This window comes from Euprymna scolopes, chromosome 20, assembly GCF_053919585.1.
Source record: "Euprymna scolopes isolate OS-2025 chromosome 20, ASM5391958v1, whole genome shotgun sequence".
Taxonomy (NCBI): domain Eukaryota; kingdom Metazoa; phylum Mollusca; class Cephalopoda; order Sepiida; family Sepiolidae; genus Euprymna; species Euprymna scolopes.
The window spans coordinates 38,374,121-38,390,780 of NC_136501.1; the positions used below are offsets into that span (position 1 = coordinate 38,374,121).

Sequence of the window (16,660 nt, forward strand, 5' to 3'; positions counted from 1 at the left end):
TTTTTTCTCCGTTTTACAGCATATGGTCTAGACGGCCTCCATTTAGGTTTTGTTTTTTGTTGCTACCCTATATATATATATATATATATATATATATATATATATATATATATATATATTAATGTTTTTACTTATTACTTGTATATATCATAAACAATAGATAAGGTTCAATACTCAGTGTAGATGACCAAAGATCACACTCAAGATGAGAACAGTAGTCCGAGGAATCTAAATAATACAAAAGGTAATTTATATGTCTGGTAGTGTTCTTAGATATATTTTGTACAGATATTCATCCGAAAAGTATTGAAAATTGAAAAAATCTGATCCTATAAATAGTCTTTCATTCTAATAGATAAAAAATAATTTTTACTGGGTAATATTTTACGTTACACCGGCGGCAAGGAAGATAATTTAATTGCAACAAATCATTTCTTAAAAAAAACAAAAACAAAAAAAAAAAACAAAATTAATGACATCTGGAAATATAACTCAGTGGTAGCGCATTCGATTACAGATTAAAATATCCTCTATTCAAGCCTGGGTGTACCTCACCATTTTATTAAAATTTTTCTTATTCATGAATTCAATTTACGATAAAAGAAGACATACCATTTAAAATCGCCGCAAATCGTTTCTTTGCTTGCATATTTTAAAACTAATCAGAAGTGACTTTCCAGGGCATTCATCGTCAAGCCCAAATATCAGCTGACATTTATTTGTTTATTTATTTTTTATTTTTCGAATTAGTCCATCGTAATATATAATATTCAATAGAGGGTTGATTCTATATTAATACATACACAATCTGCATAAATTAAACTATCATGTTTAAGTGTATTGTACGACCGGGCAATGCCGGGTGTGAAGCTAGTTTTAATTAATTTAATTGCCTTAATATTTTCTTTCATTTTAATAATGAAATCACCTTTTAACTAATTAAGTCTAATGTTGAGGATTAAACAATTATTTTCCACTTTCATTGATTTTAATTAAATGAAAATTAAAATTGTAATCTTAAAAAAATATTTCTTTATCTATCTACTATTATATAAAAGTAATTTTCTATGTGTGTGTGTGTATGTATGTGAGCTCATTTTCTATGGACTCCTAAACGGCTGGGCTTATTTTTAAAAAGATTTCCCACAAATGTACTTTATGTGCCTGAAAGTGTTCTTAGATAGATTTTGTATTGGAATGTCTTCAATAAATATAGGTAATCAATAAATATTGGTAATCAATAATGGAAAAAATCCGATGAAAAAAAAGGAACAGGTGATTTTTGACTACAGCCTAACATCACAAGTACATTTGAGAAGTTTTATTACTGCACAAGCAGAAAGACACTGCATATAAAATCAACAGCAGGTTCTTTGATATGACAGGAGTGTGTTTGAAATGAATGTTTCTGTTTAAAATGCAAGTGAATCATGATATTTGACTTTTGCATTTTAAACTTTAATTCAAGCCATTATATAAAAATAAGTTTATAAAATCAACAGTAGGTTCTCTACAGTGCAATGTAAACTACAATGTATTGTAGATTAAGTCACTGCGGGGAGTCATGTGAATCTTCCTTCCAGTGCATTGCGATGGGTCTCCAACTAGAGCAGGCAACCAATCGATTTGATTGAAAAACGGGCGATTTCACTAATTTTAATGACAAAAAATATCAAAGGGTGAAACATTCGTTGATCCTCATTCAATCCCGGGCAATGTCGGTTCTCCCTGCTTGTAATTAAGAATTAATGTACATGAAGAAAAAAAATATATGGATTTGAGACCATTTTTCGATTGTGCAGGTTTTAACGCTCCTAATTCATTTTCCGAATTGGTACCGCTCTAATATATTAGCATCATATTTTCTAATATATATTTTTTTCAAAATATGTTTATACTTCAATTAAAGATTTACATTTTGAACAATAATTACACAAGACTTTTTATTTAATAAAATCATTTTTTTTAAACAAAAATATATATTTTTTTAAATAATTACACAACACTTATATTTCGTTTCATCGTTAACAATTCAACTTTTATTTCGTTTCATTGTTAACAATCCAGCTTTTATTTCCTTTCATTGGTAACAATTCAGTTTTTATTTCATTTCATTGTTAACAATTCAACTTTTACTTTGTTTTATTGTTAACAATTCAGCTTTTATTTCGTTTCATCGTTAACAATTCAGTTTTTACTTTGTTTCATCGTTAACCATTCAGTTTTTATTTCGTTTCATTGTTAACCATTCAACTTTTATTTTGTTTTATTGTTAACAATTCAGCTTTTATTTCGTTTCATCGTTAACAATTCAGTTTTTACTTTGTTTCATCGTTAACCATTCAGTTTTTATTTCGTTTCATTGTTAACCATTCAACTTTTATTTTGTTTTATTGTTAACAATTCAGCTTTTATTTCGTTTCATCGTTAACAATTAAGCTTTTATTTCGTTTCATCGTTAACAATTAAGCTTTTATTTCGTTTCATTGTTAACAATTCAGTTTTTATTTCGTTTCATTGTTAACAATTCAGTTTTTATTTCGCTTCATCGTTAATAATTCAGTTTTTATTTCGCTCAATTGTTAACAATTCAGTTTTTACTTTGTTTCATCGTTAACAATTAAGCTTTTATTTCATTTCATCGTTAACAATTCAGTTTTTATTTCATTTCATTGTTAACAATTCAGTTTTTATTTCGTTTCACTGTTAACAATTCAGTTTTTATTTCGTTTCATCGTTAACAATTCAGTTTTTATTTCATTTCATTGTTAACAATTCAGCTTTTATTTGATTTCATTGTTAACAATTCAACTTTTACTTCGTTTCAGTTTTACCCAGTTTTTTGGTTCATTTTATATTTTGTTTCAGTTTCATTCACTTTCCGTTTTTACATAATACTCCAAATGAGTCATCTTGTTTCGTTAATGCAATCTCTAGACTTTACTCGCTAGGTCCTTTGAGAATTTTTTAGGTGGTTCTTACTTCGTGCATCTTCAGATTATTTGCATAACCATTTTTCAAGAAAAGTACGCGTCAACAGAATTTACATATCCAGTTTTAATGTTAACGTTTAGATCGTGATAATCATTTTGGTCGATTATGTTCCAGACGATATTCTTCATTGAACGTCATACAAGTGTACTTTATATGTCTTCAACACTCAGCCCTACTTAAAACGCTCCTCCCAGTTTCATATGTCAAGCGTTGTCACGTCATATATAACTATAATACCAGACAGACACAGCACAAACGCCTTGCAGATTTAAATATACTTCCATATATTTCTCCAGACTTCACATGAACCGTGGCTTAGTTAAAATTTTGGCAGAAACTCAAGTTAATTTCAAATTTTCGAATCTCTCCAAGATCCTGTGGTTAAGTTAACCAATAAAATGCTATTTGTAAATGTAGTTCATGCTGACCATAAGAGTGTTCAATCATCTAAGATAAACTATTGCACCAGGAGAATTATCTGTACAGTTCACTTCAAAAGTATTAATTACCACTAAGAAATCTCTATCTCTACCATTATATAAAAGGAACTTTGTGTAGTGTCTGCGTGTGTGTGTGTGTGTGTGTGTGTGCATGCATGTGTGTGTGTGTGTGTGAGTTTGTTGCCGATGGACTCGAAAACGGCTGGACCGATTTTTATGAAATTTCACACTAAGTTACTTTATGTGCCTGACAGGGTTCTTAGATAGGTTTTGTATTGTATTTTGTATCTGCCTGTTCTACAAGTATTTTAATGGTGGATGTTCCGATGAGCTACAAGCCCTTGTACCCCCTTGACGTAAATACTCTTGACAAACCCGACAAGCAGCAAACTCCCACCCCAACACAGTAGAGATCCCTGGATGTAAGAAAGCCTTCTGCTCTAATAGTTTTTCCCCAGAACTGCTAAACTTTGGAACTCCCTTCCGGGTTCTTGCTTTCCCAACTGTACTGACATGCAGAAGTTCGAGTGTAATGTGGCCAGACATCTAGCTGCTCAACTTCCTACATAGTACCCCTGCAACTTATGTCACTGATAGTAGCCCCCTACATCAAAGTCTACTGTGCCTTGCTTGGAGTAAAATTGTAATAAAAAAATGTCTTTGGTAAATATTGATAATCAATAATCAAAATAATCCGGTGAAAGAAGGAACAGGCGATTTTTACCAAAATTAACACCTTACACAGCCTAACATCACAAGTGCATCTGAGAAGTTTTATTACAACACAAGCCGAAAAGCCTGACATATAAAATCAACAATAGGTTCTTTGATATGACAAGGACACGTTTAAAATGAATGTTTCTGTTAAAGGGTTCCATCCTGGGTCCAACTCTCTTCTTGATCTTCATCAATGATCTCCCAAATCACATTCTTAGATCATTCATAGACATTTATGTAGATGACACTTCCATCTATGGCAACACTTCAAGACGAAAATCTGCCAAGATCTCTGATTCTCTGTCCTCTGATCTTGAGCATGTGGTGCAATAGGGAAAAAGGTGGCTTGCTAAATTTAATGCATCTAAAACCAAATTTCTATCTTTATATCATTAACACTCTGACCCACATCTGGCTCCCATTAAAATGAATGGCTCTCACCTTGAGGGTGCTCTATGTTTAGACAAACTTCTTGGTCTGACCTTCGCTACTGATCTGAAATGGAGCACATACATCAAATCCGTAGTCAAGGTCGCTGGAAAAATAGATATCTCACTACTGATGCAATTCTATACCTGTATAAGAGCCAAGTAGGTACTAGGATTGAATATTGTTGTCACATGTGGGCAAGAGTTGCTTAAAGCACCTTATTCTGCCACGACAAAGTTCAAAACAAACTTCGTAATCTAGCAGGCAATGCCCTTTTCACTTCTCTGCAGCCTCTTTCCCACATGGCAAGTGTTCGACTGAGCTCCAATCTATGCCCGCCCCCGGACAATCCTTCACAAAAAAAACCCTTGTCTAAGTAAAATCACTATCAATAATTTCCCCCACTCTCTATCATTACCTAAACCTAAACATGAATTCCCTGAACAGAACTGACCGCCTGTGGAACTCTGTTCTGCTGGTCTGCTTTCCAGCTGACTACAATATCATTATCTTCAAGTCCAACATAAACAAGTTCTTGTTCAGTTGTCCTCATAAATGATCTAATTATACCAAATTCCTTCTACAAACGATTATTATGCAAATGTCCCAATGACTACACTACACACATTAACCCTTATCCTTGAGTGGCCTCCAGACCTTGATATGTAGTGACCCCTTTGTAAAAAAAAAAAAAAGCAAAAAAAGAAGCACAATTGCACCATGATACAACTTTATCAATTTAAACTTAAATTCAAGCTATTATTACTGCACAAGTAGTAAGGTTAGACATATAAAACCAACGGTAGGTTCTTTGATATGACACAGGTGCGTTCGAAATGAATGTTTCTGTTTTGAATACAACTGAAGCATGATACTTGACTTTTGCATTTTAAGCTTTAATTCAAGCGATTTCATTGATTTTAGTGACAATAAAAATATGGGAGTGTAAAACGTTCGTTGATCATCATTCAATCCCGGGCAACGTCGGGTCTCTCTGCTAGTATGTAATAATTTTATGTTTTGGATTTTTTTTTAGATTAGTATTATTAATTTGTATTATTTGGATTATTTACATAACCTTTTGGCTGATGTAGCTACCAATCTTCTTCAGATGCATCTATTTCAAACTTGGCAATCACTAAAGAATTTCAAACTGAACCTCTTTATTTTAATCTAAGGGGGTAGATTGTTCTCGTTCCGTTAACCACAACCGGTAAAAGTCTTAAGTACATTTCATAATATTTTAGACAATGTAAACTTCCTGAGTAAAAACAAACAAAAAAAAAAAAAACGCCCTTGAATTTTTGAAGGGAGTTTTTTTTTTTTTTTCAAATTCAGGAATGTACAGAATTTTGAACTGAGTCCATTATCTAATACACAAGCGTGGATTGTTCTCGTTCCATCAGTCATGACTGGGGACAAGTCTTAACTAATTCTTAATTATATTCTTAGTATTGCCTGTACTAAGAATTGAGGTTATTGTAAAAAAAAAAAAAAAATGCTTATCTAGTGTTCGAACTCACTGTGTAGCTGTATTACTTAAAAATTCATATAAAACCATAGCATTACGTCAATAATTTAATTTTACATATATTTTTATTATCATTTCTGATGACCTAAAGAAAAAAAAGCACATACCATTGACTTTTTATCACAGAGTGGTGAATTTGTTTCTGAATTCATTTTGAGCTGCTGGGTGTTAGTGTTAGGTGGTTGTTTGACTCGCATCTACTTTCTTGTTTCCCCTGACTACTGTAAATGGTTTTGTCCAGGGGGCTATAGAAAAATACACGTGTTTTACATGCTCTACATATTTATTCCGTTTAAATTTTATTCATAGAAACATTTTCGGTTATATATGTGATTACTTGTTTCAGCTAGAACTTCAGCCACCCTAAGATTCAACACATGTGTAGTCAGACTTGTTTTTATATAAAAAAAAATCATACTAAATCAATTCTTAGATAAGAGAAGAATCCAGGTAGTCCTCGACGGTCGCACATCTAAACAATATGATATAAATGCGGGAGTGCCCCAGGGTTCTATCCTTGGACCTCTATTGTTCCTGATATTCATAAATGACCTCCCCGACAACATTGCCTCTGAGATGGGTATATATGCTGATGACACTACACTCTATGGCAGACACGACAGGAAGACGAATGAACACATTTCTAAAGAAATGGCAGAAACACTAGAGGAAGACCTCCAATCTGTAGTGGAATGGGGACAAAAGTGGTTGGTCGCGTTCAATGCTGCCAAGACTAAACTAGTTTCATTCAATAATTACAAAAAACCCTCTCTACCACCAATAGCAATGGCCAACGACTCTTTATCTGAGAGTCCATCTTTCAAACTCCTTGGCCTAACGTTCACAGGAAACATGAGTTGGAACAATTACATTGAAGGCATTGCCAGGGCCGCTGCAAGAAAGGTAGGCTCTCTCTACCGTGCTAGAAAACTACTAACACCCGAAAGTATCCTGTACCTCTATAAGGCCACCATTCGCCCATGTATGGAGTATTGCTGCCACATCTGGGCTGGTGCATCTGCTACTAGTCTCTCGCTCCTTGACAAGGTTCAAAAGAGAGTCGCAAATCTGATAGGCCCTGAACTGGCATCTAAGCTTCAGCCTCTGTCCCATCGACGAAATGTTGCATCCCTCTGCCTGTTCTACAAGTATTTTAGTGGTGAATGCTCTGATGAACTGCAATCACTTGTGCCCCCACGACGCGAGCACCCTCGACAAACCCGACAGGCTACTAGATCCCACCCCCACACTGTAGAGGTCCCTAGATGTAAAAGATCTTTTTACTCCAATAGTTTCTTCCCCAGAACCGCAAGACTCTGGAATTCCATTCCAGGTCCCTGCTTCCCCAACAGTACTGACGTGCAGAAGTTCAAGTGTAACGTGAACCGACACCTTGCTGCCCAAATCCCTACATAGTACCCCAGTAGTTGTTTCCCCTGATAGTAGCCCCCTACACCAAAGTGGCAATTTGCCTTGTTTGGGGTGAAAATGTAATAAAAAAAAAAAAAAAAGAAATGTACTGCACTCTTTTGTAATTCACAACTATTGTATAGATACGGTAAGATTCATAGGTTTCTTTACACAATCTCTCTGAAAAACCAAACTAAGCCCCTTTAAGAATGCATAAGGATGGGCACTGTCTATTAAATAATAACTGAAAGGCAATCAACTAGAATTTATACAACGTTTGAACACTCTAGATTGTTTAATGCATTCGCCAGTTTTTAATTCCCTTCATTTACGTGACAGTTGTTTGGAGGTCTTGAGGTAGAGGCTTAGCAAATGGAATAGAAGGTGGGTTTATGGCTGGGCTCGAATCTCATGACTGGTAGGAATAGTTACCCTCTACACTGATGATTACGTAAGCATGAAACACTAGTGTCTCTAGCTATAAAGAATAATTATTATTTAATTACAAATATATATATAACAATAATCCAGGTTAAAATAAGCTTTTCTTAAAGAAACTGAAGCAAAATATGTTAATTTATTGCAAAGAACATTGTACAATAATAACAACTATCAATAGGCTAATTAAAAGCAAACTTAAACTTGATAGCATAAATGCTATTTTGATTGTGTTTAAACTTTAATCAACAACTAATAATTGTAATCCTGTCCTGAGTTCTATATATAAAGGAACAAATCTCAACTCTTAAAATCAATTTGAGACAATCTGGTCAAATATTATTTCATTTTATTTTATGGAAATCAACTCAGACAAGGCGTGAAACCACTTAATGTAAGGAGCTAACAAAAATGAAAGATGGTTATTGCAAAGGTAGGCGATGCTTATTGATTTTAGTCTTGAAAGGACCAAGGTTAAACGTAAGGGGAAAATAGTCAGCAAGAAGAGAATTCCACAAGCTTACAATTCTTGTAAAGAAGCTACTGAATAGGAAGCTGTATTACAATGATGTATGAAAACAGTGAATTGATGTAACGAGTAAAACGAGCTGGAACAAAAGAAGCCATGATATTATTTATAGAAAAGACTGAGACTAGCAAGATCACACTTGTAAGAGAGAGGTTGCAGAGAAGATAATGTGGGTTCAAATAAATTGCAGATACATTTTTGCACCTTACCAAAAACCCTCAAATGGGAAAGAGATTCACCAGCCCAAATATAAAAACAATACTTCATACATCGCCTGATAGTAGATTTGTAGAGACAGAGAATAGCCTCAGATGTAAGAAAGTGTTTCGAATGATATAGAGAACTTACTTTACAAGAAGCAGAAAGAGCAATGGATCAAATATATTCACTCCAAGAATTATTTGATGAGAAAGAGACACCAAGTAGTTTCAGAGTCGAACAGAACCATCCATGAGAATCTCAGAACGAAAAGGGACACGCTAATGATTGAAAGACACAAACTGAGTCTTAATAGGATTTAGCGTAAAATGTTATTTTGACCCCAATTTAGAACTGAACCCAAGTCAACTTCTTAAAACCAAAACAATAAGATCATAAATTTCTTCGATTTCCATAATTAAATATAAAAATGAGTAATTATCCATTTTAAAATGAACGTGACATTGTAAAGTGAAACACCTGGAGAAGTAGAATGTTTTATAAGCTCATACTGATCGGTTCATTATTTTACTTGTGAATCCTATACACACAAGTGTAGAAACATATACACATACCTCATCTAAGACAGTAAACGACCAAGTTCTCTCCAATTCTCTCTCCTCTGATCTTGATCACGTAGTACAATGGGGAAAGGAGTGGCTGGTTACTTTTAATGCATCTAAAACCAAGCTTCTCTCTTTACATCATCAACATTCTAATTCACATTTGTCATCAATTGAAATGAATGGCTCTCGTCTTCAGGAGGCCTCAAGTTTTGACAAGCTTCTGGGCTTGACCATTACTCCTGATCTTAAATGGAACACGTATATCAAATCTGTTGCCAAGGCCGCTGGAAAAATGGTGGGATCTTTCTATCGATCCAGTAGATATCTCACTGCTGATGCTATTCTCTACCTATATAAGAGCCAGGTACGTCCAAGGATGGAATACTGTTGCCACATCTGGGCAGGAGCTGCTAGAAAGGACTTGTCCTGCCTTGATAGAGTTCAAAATAGACTTCGTAGCCTCGTAGGAGATGTCCTTTTCTCCTCCTTGCAACCTCTATCTCACAGAAGAGATGTTGCGAGTTTGTCTCTGATGTATCGTTATTTTCATGGAAAGTGTTCAACTGAGCTTCAATCTATGGTCCCCCCTCGCCAAACTTTCACAAGAAACACTCGTCTTGCTGTAAACACTATCATTAATTTCCCCCACTCTTTATCTGTGCCTAAACCTAAACGTAGATTCCATGAACAAAGCTTCTTTCTTAGAACTGCACGCCTGTGGAATTGTCTTCCGTTTTCCTGCTTTCCGGCTGACTACAATATGGTTGTGTTCAAGTCTAAAGTAAATAAGTTCTTGATGAGCCGTTCCATATAAGTTATTAAATTTACCAAATTTTCATTACTAATGATTACTATATTGACCAATTTCTACTGTACACTCTTTAACCCTTATCCTTGAGTGGCCTCTGGGCCTTGATAACGTGGTGACGCCTTTGTAAAAAAAAAAAAAAAAAAAAAAAAAAAATACCTAACTTTATATAGAAAGAGATATGTAGCAACTACGCCAGAACCAAACTTGACAAGGAACATTTTTTAGAAGTCACCGTTTCTGGTTCTCAAAAAAATCATGTGACAGGAAATAAAGGACTTCTCCCTTCCTCTTTAGAAGGCTAGAGTTCGACGTGGTAGGACGGGTTTTCCCTTCGCGGCACTAAGCAAAGCCTTCACCACGTGTGTATATGTAATTCTCCAGGACTAAGACGCCCAGAAAAAGGATCCTAAAAAAATGGCCACGCTTACAGCTAAAGTAAGGAAAGCCCCGCGGCATTTTCTTGTTGCAATTCGTAACGAGCAAACTTTTAACTACTCCCATGAACTCTTATTTTAAAAAACACGTGTTTCCAACACATGCTCTTACCATGAACTTTAAACCCATGTGGATTTTAACTATTCTATGAGCTCCTCTTTTTAATAACCCTTACTCCTTAAACCAGCTATTAAAAAAACAATTTCCTCAGTCAGAAGGATTTCTACCTTAAGAACTCACTAGATAATAAACTTCTACTCCATGTAACTCTCCGATAAATAAATCTACATCATTATTTTTTACGCCAATCTGACGGTATTTTTTAATTTATTTTTCCAAGAAATATTTGTAAGTGACTTGTTGCCACTTCATCTCCATCACCGGTAACAGGTCGGTTCAGATATATAGGCATGTTGATTTCACACACAGATTGCATTTTTATAAATCTAAAATACACACACACATACACACATATATACACTAAAATAAAGAAAATTGAATAAATATTAAATTTACAGGAGATAAGACTAATGCCCAAAAGATTTTTTTTCTGTCTTCATAAGGGAGGTTGCTGGGTCCTAATATATATCATCTCCAATAATTTTACGTTATAAGTCGAGTGGGACTTTTTCAAATCCACACTAAACTTTGAAGGACATTCCATCTTATTTAAAAGGTGTTGCAGTTTCAGATATAAAGAATGAACTAGGCAAATTATCCAAATTTTCACTACATAGTTTATATGGAATGTGTTGTATGATACGAATATATAACCACTGGTTAGTCATGCCTATATAGTAACAATATTCTTTGTTTTGTCTTGACGTTTCTTGGGATAAGAAAATCTGAAAACCAACAGGCATGCATATTCATCCTAACATGTCCTATAATTCTGTTCACGTCTGTACATGGTATTTTTAAAAATTTATATATCTTTTTATTCTCTGCTCGTATCGACTATGGCTGCGCTTTTCCGAGAAGACTGTCACAAAATAGAAGCATCATCCATCTTGTGTTTGTCACTTGTCAAGGTTAATTAACTTGAACAATGATAAGATGAGACAAGGGCCATGAGGAAGCAGGCAGAATGTTAGGGACAGTTTTGCTATTCTTGGACGTGTTTAGTACAGCAATGTGGGGCTTTTTGAAACAAACAAAAAAAGAAGAAAAACAAGAGAAATAAACAAATAGAAAATAGATGATGTGAATCTTGATGAAGCGATGACGCCAATTTGAATCAAGGTTACAAAGTGAGAGTCAGGGGTTTTTGAAGAAGTTGAAATCAGGCTCATAAGAATGCTAGCATCAAGAGTTGAGTAGAGATTTTTAATCTTTGAAGAAACAACATACAATCTGAATATTGGGAAACTTTGAAATAAGGAGTTGCAGTCAAAATTGGATATTTTGGAATCCTAGAGTTGGAGCTTATACCTTCCAATTCCAAAGCCCTGTCCTTAATCTCGTTTTGTTCCTTAATTTATTGGCATACTGGCTGTAATTAAAATACTCACTCCAGAACACATTCATAATAAGGCACTTTTAGACCTTAAAACCCTCCACTTTATAATAAAGAATAAAATGTATATATATATATATATATATATATATATATATATATAATAAAAAAATAAAAGTTACAATAAGTTTACTCAGGTAATCAAAATGGTAAACTTAAAATATATTATAAATATTAAAGAGTTAATATTTACAAGTAAAATAAACTCAGCCAAAACTTATCTTGTGCTTCCTTTTTTAAAATTAAATATGTTTTTAACTCTTTTTCAAGATGTTTTTTAACATATTTTATTAATCATTTGTTCATATATATATATATATATATATTAATCTTACTAGAAGAGTACGAGAAAGCATAAATTATATATATAATTGTTTTCAACTGCCCTGTCCCTTTGAGGATAGGGAGAACAATTATGATTCTCAACACACACACACTGTCATACACACACAATGTTTACTAAAGTTACATACACACTGTCATTCACATACTCATACATTGACAAAGGCAATGCACACACAATGCCTAATCCACATTGTCATATGTATATACACACTGAGAGAAAACATATGAAAATATGAAGTAAAGTAAAAATACATACTGGTAGGTCGACACCTAGGATAAAAAGGGCACCTCATTCAGTTTATACACCAGGCGGGAAGAGGCAAACAATGGTATAAACCTTCTAGTCTCTAGAAATTACACTCCAATCATAACAGAGGCTAACCAGGGTCAACCATCAGGCCTTGATACCAGAGGTTCTGACCACCTATCCCCATCATATTTGGCAAAAAAGAAATAAGAAAATAAGAAGCTTACAAGACAGAACTGTTGCTAAAAAAAAAAGTGTTGCTGTTTTGCTACCGTTTGAAAAGTTGAGCAAAACAACGAACCAAACTCTAACCGAAAAAAATAAAAGAAAAAAACAAATATATAGCTTTTGTCAACTTTTTTGAAAATTCTTCTTAAATATGAATTTATAAATGATACATATTTTTTATTACAAAGATATTGCAATAAAACAACACCACATCAGTTTGAACCCAGTTATGCATCTAAAGGTTAATGTTAAAGATGTTGTTGCTTTATAACTACCACCATTGGATTCTATGACTCTGAAAATGTAGGTTTAGCAGTTAAAATCAGTGTGCCGACTAATTTAGAGGCGAAGATATTAAAAAAACGTACATTTTACAGCGGCCATTTTGTAAATTCCAATATGGCTGCCATATACACATCTGGGAAAATTTTATAACCACCGCCATTGGTTTCCCTGGCCCTGAAAATGTAGGTTTAGCAGTTAAAATCAGTTTTTCAGCTTATTTAGAAGCCGCGATATTCAAAAACGTACATCTTATGGCGGCCATTTTGTAAATCCAATATGGCCGCCATATAGGCATCTGGGCAAATGCAAACATTGGTTTTCTGATTCCTGAGACCAAAACCTTTCCAAAAATGTATAGATTTGCAAATCTCCAAAAAGTTCCCACAAAATTACATTAGGAACCTGACTATATAGCTTTTGTCACCTTTTTTGAAAATTCTTCTTTTCAAAAACTTTTCAAACAAAAAATTTTCACATATTATTAAGATTCTTTGGATGACTGTTCTCATCTTGAGTGTTAATTTCACAACGGTTTTATTTGATGTAACCTCCGATCTTTTACAGACACATCTTGTCAAACTCGGGAATGTTTCTGTTGAACTCAGAATCGGCACAAAATTGCAAACAAAACCCTTTATTTACTTCACGGGGGTAGCATGCTCTCCTTCCATCAGCCATGACTGGATAGAGGTTCCAAGTAATTTGCAATTGTAGTTTTTTGTATTTTTCGACCAAAATGTTGTGAAGATGGCATTCAAAATGAGAACAGTAGCTCAAAGAATCTAAATCTCCAAAATTAAAAAGTGTAAAAAATTTACTGACACCAAAATGACTTTTAAATATTGTTTCCATTAAACCTATTGTATCTCTTCTATTCAACATTCATGTTTTTATATATATCTTTTTAACATTCTTTACAATTTATATAATTGCTAGCATAAGTTTTGATACGTTTCAAAGACACAACAATCATCTACACCTTATTTAAGCTAAGGTTCACGCGACCTACAAATTCTTCCATAATCAAATAAGATATTATAAATAGAATTATGTTGCCATTAATGACTGCGTATTGGCATTTATTTTAAAAAGAAAGAGAAGACGGTGGATTATGGTCAGGATGATTAGGGTTAGGTAAGGGACTATAGAACTTATTTCCATGAAGCCCTGCTAATTAATTACTCTTTTGCTAAAAAAAAAAAAAATCAGAATGTGTATCAGGAAAGCTTGTAGAGTAGGCGGAGAATGTTTCATTCTAATGCTTAAAATAACTTTTTTTTTTTTTTACAAAGGAGTCACCACTTATCAAGGTCACTCGAGGATAAGGGTCAATGAGTGCACAGTAGTCAGTGAGAAAATGTTGTAACCATTAGTAGTGGGAATTGGGTAAATTGGATCACTTAAGGGGATGGCTCATCAAGAACTTGTTTATGTTGGGCTTGAAGACAACCATATTGTAGTCAGTTGGAAAGCAGGAAAATGGAACAGAGTTCCATAGGCGTGCAGTTCTAAATAGAAGCTTCGTTCATGGAATCTACGTTTAGATTTAGGCACAGATAAAGAGTGGGGGAAATTGTTGATAGTGGTTTCTACTAGATGAGTGTTTTTCATGAAAGTCAAGCCAGGGGAGGCCCATAGATTGGAGCTCAGATGAGCACTTGCCATGAGAATAGCAAAGTAGAGACAAACCTGCAATGTATCTTCTGTGGGAAAGAGGTTGCAGGGAAGAGAACCCCCCCCCCAACCCCCGCTAGGCTACAAAGTCTATTTTGAACTATTTTGAAGGCAGGGTAAGCTGGTTCTAAGACCTCCTGCCCAGATGTGGCAATACTCCATCCTTGGATGTACTTGGCTCTTATACATGTAGAGAATTGCATCAGCAGTGAGATATCTACTAAAGCGGTAGAACGATGCCACCATTTTTCCAGCAGCCTTGGCAACGGATTTTATCAAGTCATCTTTGTGAACATGTAAATAAAAAGGAATGGAAGAGAAGGGTGTTTGTAAAGGATATATAAGTATGGACGAAAATAAAAGGTTTATGTGTTGCAAAATAAATGTCCGATTAGTAGGAAAGAAACAGTTTTTTTAATCATCAGAATTAAAAATTTCACATTTAAATGAATATTTTTAATAGATACAAAAAAAAAAATGTTTTAGTAATCCAAAAATTCAATACTTAAAGTTAAGACACTGAAAGTGGACTCGGTTTACCTAAATATGGAACGGAAGTCACTTAACATGAAACGAAATACAAAACCATATTGAAATAATTCATTTAAAAAAAACTATTTTAGTTTTAACACTTCTTGTGCTATCATGAAACAATAAAAAATAATAAACTTTTATTTTTTACATTTCTAAAAAAAAGTTTTTTTTGTTTTAACACTTCCGTTATGAAAAAACAAACTAATGAGAATTTTTATTATTTACATTTCTATAAATGTCTTTTTGAAATGATATATTTATTTCTTTCACAAGTTTTATCACAGAATTTTGTAATAAATAATGTATGAAAGTTTTTATTAACACTTCTTGTGTTATCAAAAAGATATAACTTAATTTTGTTTCATCCCTAGTGACTTCCATTACATATTTAAGTAAACCGAGTCCACTTCCGGCGTTTTAACTTTGAGTATTGAATGTTTGGATTTAACCATTTTATATATTATGAAAAAAAATTATCTTAGTTTTTATCAGGTTTGTTAAAAAGCACAATCGCATTATCTTCTTCATGTTTACCAGTGTCAACTTAAATAGTACTGTTGTGGTTTCCTTGGTGACTTTTTGATTTGGTTTGGGACTTATTTTTTTATTTATTTGGTGACGTTTTGATATATTTATTGTCATTTTGAGTTTTGTGAGGTGACTTATTTATTTAATACTTTTTTTAAAAATTGTTTATTTAATTTCATGACCGTTTGAAATGATACTGCAAACTTAAGCCTGATAGACTGACAAAAAAAAAATGCTATTTCAAACTAATACACCTATGAAAACACTATTTTAATTTAACATTACATAGCAACAAAAATGCTTTTTCAAACTCCATTCTGATAGACCAACGAAAATAGTATTTCAAACTTAAATGCGTTGTTACGTTGTCCGGGAACCAACACGTTGTAGACTCAACAGACTAAGAATAGGAAAGAAGTTGTTGTTGCATAACGACATTTATTTCCTTATTGTTATGACCGTGACATCACCCATGTGTCGAATGCGATCGACATCTCTCACTTGATCCTGAATGTTTTTCAAGGTTCTAAAATGATCTTGAACGTTCTTCATGCTTTTAGCGTAACCTTGATTCTTATTCATGTCTTTAACGTAATCTTGAACGTTTTCATACTTCTAACATGATCTTGAACATTTTTCAGACTTCTAACATGATCTTGAACATTTTTCATGCTTTTAACGTGACTTTGAATCTTATTCATGTCTCTAACGTAATCTTGAACGTTTTTCATGCTTCTAACATGATCTTGAACATTTTTCATGCTTCTAACGTAATCTTGAACATTTTTCATGCTTCTAACATGAT

General features: G+C 33.6%; 1 protein-coding gene across 4 annotated transcripts in view; it reads right to left on the reverse strand.

Moving 5' to 3' along the window:
- LOC145241395 (uncharacterized) overlaps nt 1-16,660 on the reverse strand; it is a 585,324-nt gene that overhangs the window by 294,994 nt on the left and 273,670 nt on the right. The gene's annotated exons all lie outside the window — the stretch shown is intronic.